Here is a 14,263-nt window from a genome sequence, read left to right as displayed (position 1 = left end):
TACAGGAGGGCTTTGGGAGCCTGCTGCTTGAAGTCCTGACATATGGGCACGTGATGGTCCTGGATTGCACAGCCCCTCTGAATAACCCCAGCATTTGAAAATGGTAAGGGGGAAATGAGAACTTCAGGATGGCAGCAGCTTCTTTGGAAAAAAAGAAAAGGACCCAAAACCCCAGCCTTGGTCTGGGCAAAGAAACGGTGAGGGTTTACCAGAACCAGTGGCTTGCTGCAAAGTCTCAGGTCTCTCAGAGCAGTGGCCAAACTGTTAAGTTTTTGACTCTAAATGAGGTTAATGGAAGTTACATGTACTCAAATCCCTGTGCACTACTTTGAAAATGCAGGAGCTAACAGTGGTTATTTATTGATTTCATTTTGTCCCTCTGGCTCATGTGGGAGGTTGAAAGTAAGACAGCAGCAGCCTGCGAGTATGTGTATAAGAGGGAGGGGAAGAAAATGTGTGCATGGATATGGAGAACACGAGTCTGGCGCTTTAGGAAGTTTGTAATCCCCAGATTTGAGGGCTTTTCCAAGCACCTGTTCAGACAATCCATGGGGGCCCTGCCTCTAGGGGCTCCTCCATTCTCAACCATGCAGTCATCCTGGGCAGCTTGCTTTGCTTCGCCTGCAAGCTGCCCAGGGTTGCAAAAATTGGCAGGGCAGAAAGGAGTTTCTTTCTACAGGGATACTGGGTTAAAAACCCAGGGAAAATGTAAACCTGAGTCAACTTAACAGGTTGGGTTTTCTTCTTTATTATTATTGTTATTTTCTTCTCTCTTTCTAGTTTTTCAGGATCTCAGCTCGTAAGACTTGGCTGTTCCTCAGGATGGAGGAGGGTATACCCAAGCATGCCCGAAACATCTGTCATCAGTGGAAATGAGCATTGCTCTGGCAAGGCTCTTTCTTTGCAGTAAAGAACAAGCAAATTTGCTTATTTGTGGTTAATGCTTGTTCCAGATGGCCAGAAATAATACATAACACACAGCTCCACTATTGCCCAAACTATTGAAGCGCTGTGGAACATGTTAGTAGCACAAAGACAAGCTGGAGAGATTGTTTAACTTACTGGTCTCCAGTTTGGAGTGATTCCTTCAGCCACAATATAAATGCAGCCTCCCAGCAAGACTAAACTTTCTCAGAGAAAAGCAAAATTCACAGAGAAGAGCTGTGTTCCTTTGTACTCTTCCACTGAGTTGATGACCTCCGTGCCATCACCTATATGGCTGCTTTGAGGCCAGTGTTTGCCATTGAAGCAAATACAAATTCTCCACTTTCCACCACAGATCATGGTTTGTCTCTTGTGTTGGTGCTGTCAGAAGGTGGCTTATACATGGGAATTTTTCCATTGGGTAGATGCTCTTGATGAAAGCTGGTCAACTTTTCCACCCATGCTGCTGCTAAAACTCATGGGAATGGGGGTGAGCTTCCCATCTAGGTACCTCAGTGTTGCTTTGATTTACCACTCACCTTGCTAATTTAAGGTGAGGTTTGTTTTTTTTTTATTGTGGTGCAAAGCTCTAACCTGCTGAAATGATTCTCTGTGAGTTTTATAGGACTGGATTAGAGATCCAAAGGAGAAGATCTGCCTTCCTGCTCTTCGCCCAGCAGATCTGTTATGTGGTGAGAGATCTTTTCCTGCATTGTGAATCTTTCTGGCAACCAGTGGTGACGTTATGCAAGTAGTCTCAGCCAACGTGTGGGGAGCAGAGTGGCTCTGGATGTGTACCCCTGGCCTGTGATGCCTGCCTTGCTATGGAAATAGGTCAATGGCTTTTCTGGCCTTCATGCCCAGTGCAACTGGAAAAAGTGACCCAGATAGGCATGATGTTTCAAGAGGGGCTGGGAGGAGAGAGGATGGGGCAAAGTGCCTTATGCCTGCAGAGTGACAGGCGTGTATGATGACCCCATGGTGCTCCAGCATCTGTTAAGGACACTCCAGGGAATAACTGTATCTTACTAAACAAGCATCTTCCTAATTGAGCCCGACCCTTCATGCCCTACCCTGTACCCTGCTAACTAGGTGTGAAATCTAGCCATGTTGCTTCTAGCAGCTTCCAGAAACCTATTTCCCACATCACCTTATGTGTAGCGCCTCTGCAGCCAAAGGGTTACCTGTTAAGATGCAGCTCTACCTAATTAAGAGTAACAGCATCTTCCCTGTGAAGTCTGAGGTTTGTATTTTGATAATTTATCACTCAGGAGTGTAACCCTGAAATAACTGCCTGTGCTGGACTTGAGACTCTGTGCATTAACCCTTCGCTCCAGCCTGGCCTCCTTTTGCTCCCAACAAGTCCTGTGCTGTGATCCAGAAGACTGCTGGCCACAAGCTGTAGCCAGGATGTCTCAGATGTGTTTCAGGTTGGAGCAAAAACGAGGCAAAGCTTCCATGTGTCTTATGGTTTTGACCCCAAACAATACGCTGATGGCATAAATTAGGAGTTGGCTCAGGCTCACTTGAAGCTCAGCCCAGGTTTGCTTGAAACAAAGCCTAATTTTTCCTGAAAGCAAAGCTCAGTGGAAGAGAAGTGCTGGGTCAGGGAGGGGGTGCTCAGCAGGTCACAACAGCCCAAAGAGCTACAGTTTATCAGCTCAGAGCAATTATCAGCCCACAAAGCAGGACTGCCTGCGTTTCCAATTTTTTGCCTATAAAGAGCTATGCAGATGATGAGCAAGGATGCCCTTGGCAGGTTGGAGTGAACTGGGGGTCAATAGCAGCAAGGATCTTGCCTGCGTGTGGTTCTGAACATAGGCACCTAAATATCCTCCCATATCACTCCCTCCCCCTAGGAACATCTTGATTTCCCCTGTTGCTGCCATTCCACACAAGTGCTGTGTATCTTAGCTGGTGCCTGCACCACCTCCTTGAGGTAATTCTCATCCTCAGCAGTGCTGCAGTGACAGAGAGGCAGGGAGCAGTGTTGGACCCTCATTTCCCAGAAACAGAGGGGAAAAAACAATGGAAAAAAATGAAGAGATGGGCTTGCTGTTCTCATAGTTAGGCCGTAAAATGGGTTGTAATTTGGAGAATCAGTCTTTATTTCCATGACAGGAGCAAGCAGCCAAGCTGGGGAAAAGCTTGCAAGCTGAAAAATCGGGCAGAGCTGGTCTTCCTCTGTGGGATCAGCTCCCAGGCCCCTATCAAGATAGGGCTTTAAAGTGGAGGTGAAAGGAAATGCATTGGGGTGAGGGCACCCGTAGAAATGGGCGAGCTCAGCTTGTACCCCTTCAGCGCAGTGACTGGGCACCTGGTACTATGTGAAAGGTGCTAGTGGGACCAGAGGCTCCTGGATAGCCAGGGCAGAGGGGTTCAATGATGTTTTTTGGCAGCTCTTGCCCAGGAAAGCCCCTCGGAATTCCATGTGAGCTGTTTCCATGGCCTGCTTTCTGCAGTAATTTTGGTTTTATTGCCTTGGGGAGAGGGTTCCTGCAAACAAGTGAAATGCAGATGGGGTGATAAAAGGTGCAAATTGAACTGGCCTCATGCAGTCCCTGGGAAGCAGCAGTGGATGAAGAGACTTCACACCCTTTTACAGCTATGTCCTCTTTGTAGTAAATTGGGCTTGAGGTGTTACTGTAAGGAAAACAATATTTTTTTTGATGGTTCCATTATGGTTGTGACCATCCCCTGTGGAGAGCCCTATGGACTGGTGTTTTCTGTTCATTACACCTCACTTTGCTAAGACCTGGTTTCCTCCTGCAGTCATATATTCTCCATCTTTGTTTTATTTCCCTAAAAATATAGGAAGGTTTTTGTTTTTGTTTTTTTCCCCCACTCCTGCTTACTTCCCCAGCTGGCACCTTCCTTATCAATGGGGAGGTGTAAAGGTGGAATGGGCTGCAAGGCACCTTAGAGCTCTTACCTCTGGTGCCTGTAGCCCTCTTGGATCTAGCCTTTCCCCTTTTTTCTGGAGGAAGATTTTTGGAAAGGTGGAGGGAAGGAAAGAAAAGAGCCTCTACCAATCCCTGCACAGGAGACTCAGGGTCTAATGCTGCACCGTATCTCTGGTCGGTACCATAGCCATGATGGGACATCTCTCCCTGCTTGCCTTTGGCTTCTCTTCAGCTTGGGGTCCTAACAGATGCTTTGCAGCCTTTCCACAAATGTTTGGGAAGAGAAGCCAAAGTTAGGCTCTTCTGGCAGCGCTTCCACAAAAAATCCTTGGCTCCCAGGGAAGACAGATGTTATTAACCCAGCTGAGTCCATGGGGGGTCCCCAGGCTAGTGCCAGGGGCTGCTGCTAGGGGCTTGCCTCCAGCAGGAAGCGTAAATTGGGAAGGAGATAAAGGCAGTGGCTCTCCCCATCCTTGCCATCTCTGGTAGTTCGCAAGAGCTGAAATCCTGGCTGTTCTGACAACCGGAGTAGCAGGAGCTCCTCTCCTTTCAGGGCTATCCGCTTTCCATTTAGCAGGATTAAGGTCTGTTTGTCCCAACTCACCATTTGCCTGGCCTTCCCCAGCTTGGCAGTGCTCCTTGCTACTTGTTTCTCTTTGAAGGTTTGTGCTCCACCCTGACGGGGGGCTTCTGGTTTTGGAGGCAAGAATGTTCTTACCAAATTGTACTCATGCTTTGAGGCTAACATTAGACAACAGGGAGGTGACTCAGCCCTCTCAGTATGTTTCCATGTTCCCAGCTGCTGTAGGAAATAAACAGTTAAGTGGCTAACATCAATAGCAAGACACATAGAGAAGAAAATATTGTCCTAACAACATTAGATCTATGGTTTAAACTGGTCAATGGCAGGAAATTTGGAATTAAGGACGGACGCTTGTCTCACGCTTCTCCATTTGCCTTGGGAAATAAAAATAATTCAGGCACAAAGTGAATGAAATGGCACTGGAAATGCCATATTACTGCATTTCCTGGCTTTTATAGCAGGGAATGAAGAAGGCAGAATAAATGAGGTCTTTTGTGTCCTTCAGTTCAAAGTGATGGTAACAAAATCCATCCAGGTCTCTGGAGTCAGCAGAGACTGAGACCACTTGTACTCAGTTTTATCATTGTGTTGTGTAGCCAAGATACCAGAGAGGTTCTTCCTTTGGGGCAATTATTTTTGTTCTTGTAGTCAAGCAGTTTATTGGTCTTTTTTTTGGTTCAGCTGCACCGGGACTACTCGCATGCCAGAGAACAGGTTCAGTCCAAAGAGGTCTCACATATGCTGAGGTACAGACTTTAGAAGGTTAGAAATATTTCCAGGTAAAAAAGCAAAGCTGATGGCAGGCACTGTCTGGGCAGAAGGTCTTGCACTATGTGGATAGGTCTGTAAGCCATGTTGTTCCTACAGTTAGCTCCCAGTGCTCTTGTTGATGGCAAGGAGTTTTTGTTCAATGATCAGCTTTATGGATGTCAGTCGGACTGTTGCAGAACACAAACCACAGGATAAGGGCCAAGAAAGTCAATTGAATGACTGAAAGATTTTGCAGCCTTTAACTGTCAGGAGACCGTTAAGTATTTCTGACAGAAAGTGCTGGTCCAAGGCTGTTAAGCAGTCCAGTTGACAAAAAGGTAACTTCTGTAGACTGGAAATGCTTTATTTTGTCTTCAGTTCAACAGCTAACCTGGGAGTTTCTATGAGCAGCCTGTTTTGGGAAATGTTCCCAAGAGAGGGGAAAAGGGAAGTTGGCTGGATCCTGTGTTGGGGTACTCTTTTCTCCTTATGTGTCTTGGCATGAAGTGGGGGGTTAACACTGGAACAGAGATAGACACATGTCAGAAAGGCCTTCAGGCTGGAAGTGTGGTGGGCATGTTGCTTAGTTTGCTCTTTATCCTCTTTTTTTGAAGAACAGTCTGTGGATGTTTAGAGATGGTGCTGCTAGCTGAATGAACAAAAGAGGTTAATGTTGGGCTCATTCATTCTTCTACCTGTCTTGGAATTCTTTACTGCCCTGCCACTAACTCAAACAACATGGGGACCAGCCATGTACAGTGCTGCTTCCTCTGTCTCAGTTTCCCCATAGTGACAGATTTGTCTATGGTGACCACCATACACATACAATGCATGCACAAACGGGCAAAGGAAAGAAAGAGCCAGACTTGCCCAGAGCATGTTTTCTTCTAAGACAGCTTGGTCAGCCAGGATTCCAAAATGTAAAGCCAGCATCTACCATAATTCCTTTTTACCAGAATCAAGAAAGGCTGAAGTATGTCAATTTTGTGTTTGCCTCTATGCATGTAAATGTGGACACACATACAGCTGTGGGCAAAAGTCTGAACTTGGTCTTGTCTGACTTTTGGGCACAATGTCAGTTAAGTTATCAGAGTCTGCTACAGTCCTGAAAACAGCCTCTTCATGACCTGCTGTTCTTTTTGCCTGGGTCAGCTAGAAGAGTTGGAAGAGGCACTCTTTGGACTCCTCTGTTGTGCCACCACATATTGGATGTACCAGCCTGAACAGGAGCCAGAAAGGATGAAAGCAAGCTTTCCTCCACCAGGAAGCAGCAAGTGCTACAGAAGATCCAGCCTGTCCTGGATGTCCCTCTGGATGTCCTATAGGTGTTAAACCCATGACTGAGTTACAGTGGTATCTGCTGGCAGGGAGCAGTCTGCTTTTGTGTGGAGTGGCAGATAGGATGTGACCCTTGAGCCTGTGGTTTCTGGTGACATAACTCCAGGCAGTGCATGGAGACACCTACCTCCCTCTGTATTCTGTGGAGAGCAAGTGAGTTCCTATACAAGCTGGACCACTCAGTGGTCCACAGACCCCAGGGAAGTCTTCCATGTGTGGATAATGCATGTTTTTTTAATGCATAACACCAACTTTACTCCATGCTGACTACCTGTAGCTGAGCAGGGTTGTGGCCAAGAAGGTGGCAAGGTCCTGGAGAGCAAAGCCAGCACCTGGCTACTATGCTGGCATGCCATATGGGCCTGTTACACCCCCTCCAGTGCTGAGGGCTGAAGTATGCTTCCTGCGCAGCTTGTCAGTGTGAAGATTTTGGTATGTGACTTGAGAGGGTCTGGGAATTTGACTGCCCCTTGGCCGTGGTGTCTCAAGTGTGGGTCCAAACAATTGGTGTGCATGCACTCTGTGGCTGCTCAGAAAATGGTGCCAAGGGAGCCAGATTCTTTCTTCCAACTTGCATGCAAACAAGCCACTAATTTCACTGGCAGTTGAATGCACATATCTGAGGGCAAAATTTGGCCAGAAGCCCTTGGTCAGAACTGACATTTTGCAGAGAGGGAGACTGGGAAGAAATCAAAGTGTGGAAAGCTTTCCAGTAACGAAAGTCTTCTGAGTTCTTTAAACAGCACAATGGCTATTGATGAATAAAAAATAAAACAGGATGGCATATCCTCTTGAATTTATTCTGGTCTCAGTGGGCAGCCCCTGGCATTTTTTTCACAAGCAACTTTTGAGTAAACATGTTGTCCAATGTGGAAAGACACATAGCATGTCATAAAAATAAGTTGTAGTATGTTCTGGGAGACACACCAATGCTGTCAGGGCTGGGGAGCTGCTCAGCTTCACTTTGATTTACAGATAAATACAGTACATCTGGGGTTCCCAGTTGCTGACTGTGCAGGCGAGCTCCTGATTACGTGCTGTGTTCTGACTCTGTGGGATTAATTGGGACCACCTGGAAGCATGGCAGCAAGAGTGACCTTCCTGATTGTGTGTGGTTGTAAGAGTTAAGGAGGCCAGCTTGTGTAAGGAGGAGCTCAGCTTCTCCCATTACGGGACTGGGGACCTAGAGTCACCTGAAAGGTAAGCATACTGCAAAATTAGGACTTTCTGGATATTTCCATGTAAGGCACAGCTCCGAGTACTGAATGTGGCTGTATCTGCCTCTTTTTTTAATTATGATGTGCATTTTAGCATCATTTTGGGTTTTCTGCAGGTGGATGTGAAGAATAAAACCGGGTGCCCAGTTGAGATGACACGTTGTTTTCTGTAACGTGACAAAACCTGTGTGAGGACATTTACCCTTTAAGCCCATGTTGCAGCAAAATAAATGTTGGGGTGGAGTGGTCTGGAAGGAGAGGGAATGTGGTTGTACAGAAATACCATATTAGCAGGTGGTTGCATTTTGGGCAATGCAACAATTCACACTGGTCCTGGTGATTTTATTTGTCGGCTTCTGTGCAAAGGCAGCTCCTGCAGGATGACTAGCTGGGGCTCTGATAGTCATTAATTATTGAGCTTTCCCTCTGGAAATGACAGGCACTTTTCACAGTGTAGGTGTACATAAGGGCTGGGAGACAGCAGGAGTGTGTTTCAAGTGTACATACATGTTTTTGGTGCAAGGTGGATCTGGGAGAAAAGATGGCGCTGTAGAAAGGAGCAGGGCAGCCTAGAGGATATGCCATGGAAAAGAGCTTTGCACTGTTTTGGGTTTTTTTTTTTTCCTTTTTTTTTGGTATGTCCTAGCAAGGATATGGAAAAAGTACAAGTAGATCTGCTGGAAGGGTTAAAATATTGAAGAGAAAACCTCATGTCCTGCAGATGGAAATAGAGGCAAGTTAAGTTTTATGTGTTTGTGCAGAGAACAGGGATAAAGTGAAATTAGCAAGAGCTGCTTACACGTGACCACATTGTTTTACATCGTTCCAGTGGTGTAGGCCACCTCTGCCCACAGATGTAGTGGTGTGAGCCCTTGCCAGTGAAGAGGAGCTGTAGAGTTTTTGGCCAGGACTGTTTCTGAACTCAGCTCCAAGTACTCCCCAGCATGCAGCAGGTTTGGATCCTCATCTCCACCTTCCTGTGGCCTCTGATTTTTATTTTATTCTATTTTTTTCCCTCAGCTCTGACCTGCAGCCTGTGATTCCTGTCTCCTGCTCCCAGTTTTGGCTGTTGAAGTTAAGCCTTGGCCCTGCAGCCTGCATGTGAGTGCACAGCAGTGGGGATGCATGTGCTGCCTCTGTGCTTTCCCAGGCTGGGGTGTTGCACTGAGGCAAGCATGGTGTTTGCCAAGATTACAGTTGGTTTGGCGACACACGGGAGTATGTGAGTACATGGCCGGGAGACCCTCAGACAGTGGCTTTGGCCTGAGGCAAAGCACTGCAGCCCTTGGGTGCTCACTGAGAGGCAATGGAAGCTGCTCCTTGAGTGTGGGCACTGGCTCAGCAGGGTTGGGCAGGTCCCCTCTGCCCGGGGAAGGGTGCCTGTGCCAGGGGCAGCAGTGGGACTGAGGGGTCTCTGTGAGGGGAAGCGGGAGCTGCACTGGATGCTGCTGGTTCCAGCCAGTTCTGGCAGGTTCAGGCAGCTGCACATGGCGCAGCCCCACAGCCCTGCTGGCGTGTGACACCTCAGAGAAGTGGAGGTGAGAAGGGGAAAAGTGCTGGGAAAAGCAGAGGAACAAGGGGAAAAAAGTGAGGAACCACCTAGTGAGCACCAGGGGATGAGGTGGGGGTTACCCTGCTGCCTGTAGAGATACCATGGTGGGACACTGGTGTGCACAGAGGGGAAAGAGTATTAATTTTGCCTGTTATCATCCAAACCTATTTTAATTGGCAATGAATGAAATTGATTTTCCCCAAGTGGAGTCTTCTTTCCCCCCCCCCCCCCCATGGCTGATGAGGGACATCTCATCCTTGTTTCCATATATGGTTTTCTACTTCCTCTCCTCCCCTTGTCCTGCTGAGGAGAGGAGTGAGAGTGGCTGGGTGGGCAACAGGCAGCTGGCCACCATTGACCTGCCATAGCCTGCTCTTGGGCCACATCGTTTCTATGAGGAAAACAAGTAACACCCACCAGAAATATGGGTTTCATCATCATGGTTTTCTTATGTGGCTCTGAGCTTAGGTGCCAGACCTTGAGGTGTAAGCTCAAGCCCTGTGGATATTAGTTCAGGGTGCTGGGTCCACATAAGGATTTTGTCATTGAAAGTAAGTTAAGGAAAGTGTTTGGCTGGGTTTTCAGTTTCAGAACACTTTGATGACAAATACACAGGTTTGGTGCTGAAGCTCCCAGGTTTCTATAATCATATAAAAAACCCTGCAATGTGTTAGTTTTCTGGGGCAAGAACATGTTTTGTCTAAGAGAGGAGGAAGAAGTTGCTTTGATATTTGTAACTGATAATGTATTTTGTGAGACAGCCTGTTTTGACTACAGGACATTTGATAGGCATGTGCAAAGTTAACTGAAGATAACATAATTTTATTTCTATTGTGATGTGAGTTGAGACAGCTATGCCAAGATAGAAATCCCTTCCTCTGGTTTAGTGTAGGATCACATAGAGTTTATGACTGTTCAGATTAGCTGGTTTAGGGCTAAAAGGGGGTATTGAAGATTAATTCTTTGAATCGTTCACTGTGATTCTGTCCTAGTGAGGCTGGGAGCATGAGGCAGTTTGTAGGGCTGTATTAACAGCAAAGGAGCCCAATCTTTTTTTTACCAGGAGCAATATCTAATGGCTTACTGTCTGCTCTTCCAAACACAACTCCTCAACAACCCTTGCATGGCTCTTTGGAAGGGCAACCCCAAGAAATCGTCCAGATGAAGGCATTTATGAAATAAATTCTCTGAGGGAAGGACACTTTGGTCCACAATGGATGCTTCTTGGCATAGTAGGTGGAGAGTGGAAAAATGTATTGGGCTGCTGCTGCAAACCTGGCTTTAGCCCTGTGGAGGCAGAGCAAGAAGAAACCAGTGATCTTGGTGTGTGGCAGGCAATAGCATGGCATTAACATAAAAATGCATGCTGCTGAGATCATACCATTCAGAAAAATGGCAGAGAATTAATGTAAATAGTGTGTGTGAGCTCTAAAATCATCCACATTTTACAGGATTTTTACAGTGGCTGTTGCCAGCAGTGGTCTGTGAGGATCCTCATTTCTGCTGAGCAATGCTGAGCCACCTTTGACTTAGACATAGCAGTGTGACTGGCCAATATTTTTTTATTTTTTAATGTCTTATTTAATTTTTAATTTTTTCTTTCTGCATTTGGGCATTTTTTTTAATCAAAAACTTCACTGGTTTCTTTCCTTTTTTCCAAAGGTGTCGAACAAAGAAGCCTTCAAAGTGAAACAAGCCTGATTTTAATTTTCTCTCAGAAAACTTGTTTCCCATCTTTTCCAAAACCAGTTCTCGCTAGTCCCTGCTGCTGGGCCTCCCAATCTTGTGTGAGGAGAGCATCAAATGGGATCAAGAGCTGGGGGGGAGCTGTTTACAAGCTGAAAGTGTTTGGGAGCAGTTCTGGGCTCACTGTGCTGCGGTTTCCCCACTTTTCAGAAAACCAGTTTCAAGGAGAAGAGAGTTGTAGAAGTTTGACTTGGATCCTGGCTCTTCAGACTTTTTTTTTTTATCAAGTGGAGCAATAAGCTTGGAGCTGTCTTGGACAGCTTGGACACTCTTGGAGCTGTCTAGCACACCTGCAGCTCTTGCTCATAGTTTAACATGTCAGTCCTGCATGTGTTATTTTTTCATGTCTGCTTTTGCACATGTCATTTGATTTAGTCTGCAGAGGAGTCCAAAGACTTGGCCACAGCAGCACAGGAGTCAAAGGCAGAGCCTGTTGGGACTGCTTCATGCCTGCAAATATCCCAAACAAACAGGGCAATTTCTGAAAGATGTGGGCAGGAGAGTGAAACCAAAACAAACTACTCTTTTAAAGCAACTCTGGTCTTCCCCGGGGTTGGACTCTGTGTAATTGTTTGGGCCTGAGCTGAAGTGGCTGTAAAGTACAACCACTCAGATTTGATAACGGTTTGCACTTCTTTGCTAAATGTGTGTCCCTGCAAGAGGTACTGGGAGACAGCTAGGCTATATAGTGTAGACCTGGCAGCAAATCTGCCCAACTCTGTGCTGCTCAATACCTCAGCTCTCCCACATAAGAAACATGCCTGGCTGAGCCTCTCAATTCAGGCCAGCCACTGTGGTGCTGTTCTGTAATGCAGTGCTCATTGCAAGGCCCATCAGGGCTAAATCTACCCAAATGCTCCCAGATGCAGCATTGGCTTTTAGGTGCTTCGTCTTGTTAAGCCTTTCAGAAGCGATCTTGCTCATCTTGTCAGCATGGTTGACGGTCTTCTGACCTTCTTTGCAAGCTCTGGCTGTCCACAGACAACTGCCCCAAGGAAATTTGTTCTTAAACTTTCCCCAAAAAGCTCATTTCAATCCCATGCATGTTGCTAGGCAAATGAAGCCCCCAGTACCAGAGAAACAGAGGTTTTGCAATGGGATGGTTGATCTTCCATCAGCAATGAGCAAAGCATTAAGAGTGAGGGAGGCCCATGCAGTGCTGACCCTAAGGGCTTCTCAGGTCTCCCTCAGAACTGCTCATTGCCTTTCCCTTGATGATAACATAGCACATGTCTCTCTGAGGTGTGAGGCGAACATGAGCTGACTTTTAAACGATTCCCTGGTGACAGAAGTCTTTCCAGACTATGAGAGGGATGTGTTCATGGCAGTATGCGATTCAGTACTTGCAAGGTAGAGGTTTGATAACTCCAGCTTGAAACACTTTGCAGCTGTCTGTTTATTCATATTTTTTTCTTGAATGATAATCCTGGTCAGCAGTTTATTTTAAAGCAACTTACAGAGTAGCCTTGTTTCACTGAGGGATGAAGGGATGAAAGAAGAAAGGCCATGCTGAAGGCCACCAAGCAGAAGAGTGGTAAAGGTGGCACAAAGCCCAGGTTATCTATTCCTAGGGCCATATAGCCCCAAACCATATGTGGCTTACAACAGAAAGGCTGAAGGGACAGAAAAAAAGAAAGTCACACTCTGAATCAACAGGGACTGTGAGGAAGCCACAGACTCTGAGGCCACCCTATATGCAGGCTTATGCCTGCCTCCACTGCAGATAGGTGGGCACCTTCCAATACTGTTTCCCTCTGGATACAAGCAAGCGGCCAACCCCAGGCATTGCACCTACCTGTGAGGTAAGAGTTTGTGCATCTTGGTCCTTGATGCTGGTCCCACCAGGTCCCCAAATTGGACAAGTGGAACAGGGTGGCTGAGACCTGCTCCCAGCCACATTTGGAGGCTGCCCCAAAGCAATTGCCACCTTGCCTTGCTAGCCCCCAGCAAAGCAAATGACAGCTTGTTGCTGTCAATGGCAGCATTTTAACACCCTGTGGCTGTGAAAAATGTTAATGTCTCATGGGTAACATGCCACTGGCCAGCCCCTGAATGTAATCTAAACCAGGGTTGAATGTATCCTTGACTCTGCCCTGGTAGAAAATGAGAGGATGGATCTTGCACCATCCTAATGTTTGCATGTGTGAAAAGCAGCATGGCATAATGTAAGAAACCATCTTAAATTATTTTTGATTTGGGGTAGTGTTAAATGGGTTGAGCAACCATAGCAGAGTCACCTCTGGAAAAGGCAACCTCAAAAGACTTTCCCAGGGAGACAAATCCTGAATCTGGCGGTTATAAAGCTGCTTCAGCTGTTGAATAGGCTTCTAGGAAAAACAACAGGACACTGAGGCAGAGTTGACAGCTGAACTGGTATAGATGATGGAAAGCGATGCACCTCACCAGGGACTGTGGTGATCACCAGCTTCTTGAAGGCTGTAAGAAAAAAAAGCAAATTGCATGCCAGAGCATGCAATGGACAAAGCTGATTTGGGGCTGAACACACCGAGATATCTGCTGGTGAGTGCAACTGGATTTTCCATGTGGAAGGCATGACTGTCTGGCCCAGAAGCCAATTTGAAGTACAAATTAGATCTGGCTGTTTGTCAGAGTCTCCTCCCTGAAACACAGTAAGGACAGGGTGGTTATATAATATAAACCATTCTCGTTAATTTAGTGGTCCTGGAACAACAAACAAGCCAAGGGGGAGAAAATGGTTTGTAGAAGAATTCAAAGCTGAAGGATTCGGGCTGTGGAATTCAGTCCATATGATCCGGCAGAGATGTGTGCTGCTATTCCTGTACGTCTTGAAAGGAAACTGCCACCAGATCCTTTGCTATTTTCTGTTCACAGGGCCCTACTGATAGGCATGATATTTCAGCCTCTGCGCTAAACCCCATGCTCCAAATATGCAGGGCCAGTTGTGTGCGCCACCAAGCACTGTTCCCTGCTGCCGAGGCCAGGGCACTGGTGGGAGGCAGTTCTTCCCTTGTTGGCATGCAGCGGAGCCCTTGGAAGGCAACTTCTGTCAATGGATTACATGGGTTATGGCAGTTTTGCCCTGGTCCATTGAAACATCCACTGACACAGGCATGATGGGCATTTGCAAAGGTGGGGTGTGGGTAGCAGCACCTGCGAAGAGGGGCTCTTACACCTTCTCCCTGCTGAGTCCTCTTAAAGTAGAGGAGTGTTTTTTATTCAGTGCATTGGTAGCAGCATATGGCTAAAGAAAAACCCTTATTTTGAGCCT

Source organism: Neopsephotus bourkii, unplaced genomic scaffold (assembly GCF_033783945.1).
Source record: "Neopsephotus bourkii isolate Nb327-2 ecotype Australia unplaced genomic scaffold, CSIRO-AGI_Nbou_v1 NB_1634, whole genome shotgun sequence".
Classification (NCBI taxonomy): Eukaryota; Metazoa; Chordata; class Aves; order Psittaciformes; family Psittacidae; genus Neopsephotus; species Neopsephotus bourkii.
This window is presented reverse-complemented; position numbering follows the sequence as displayed.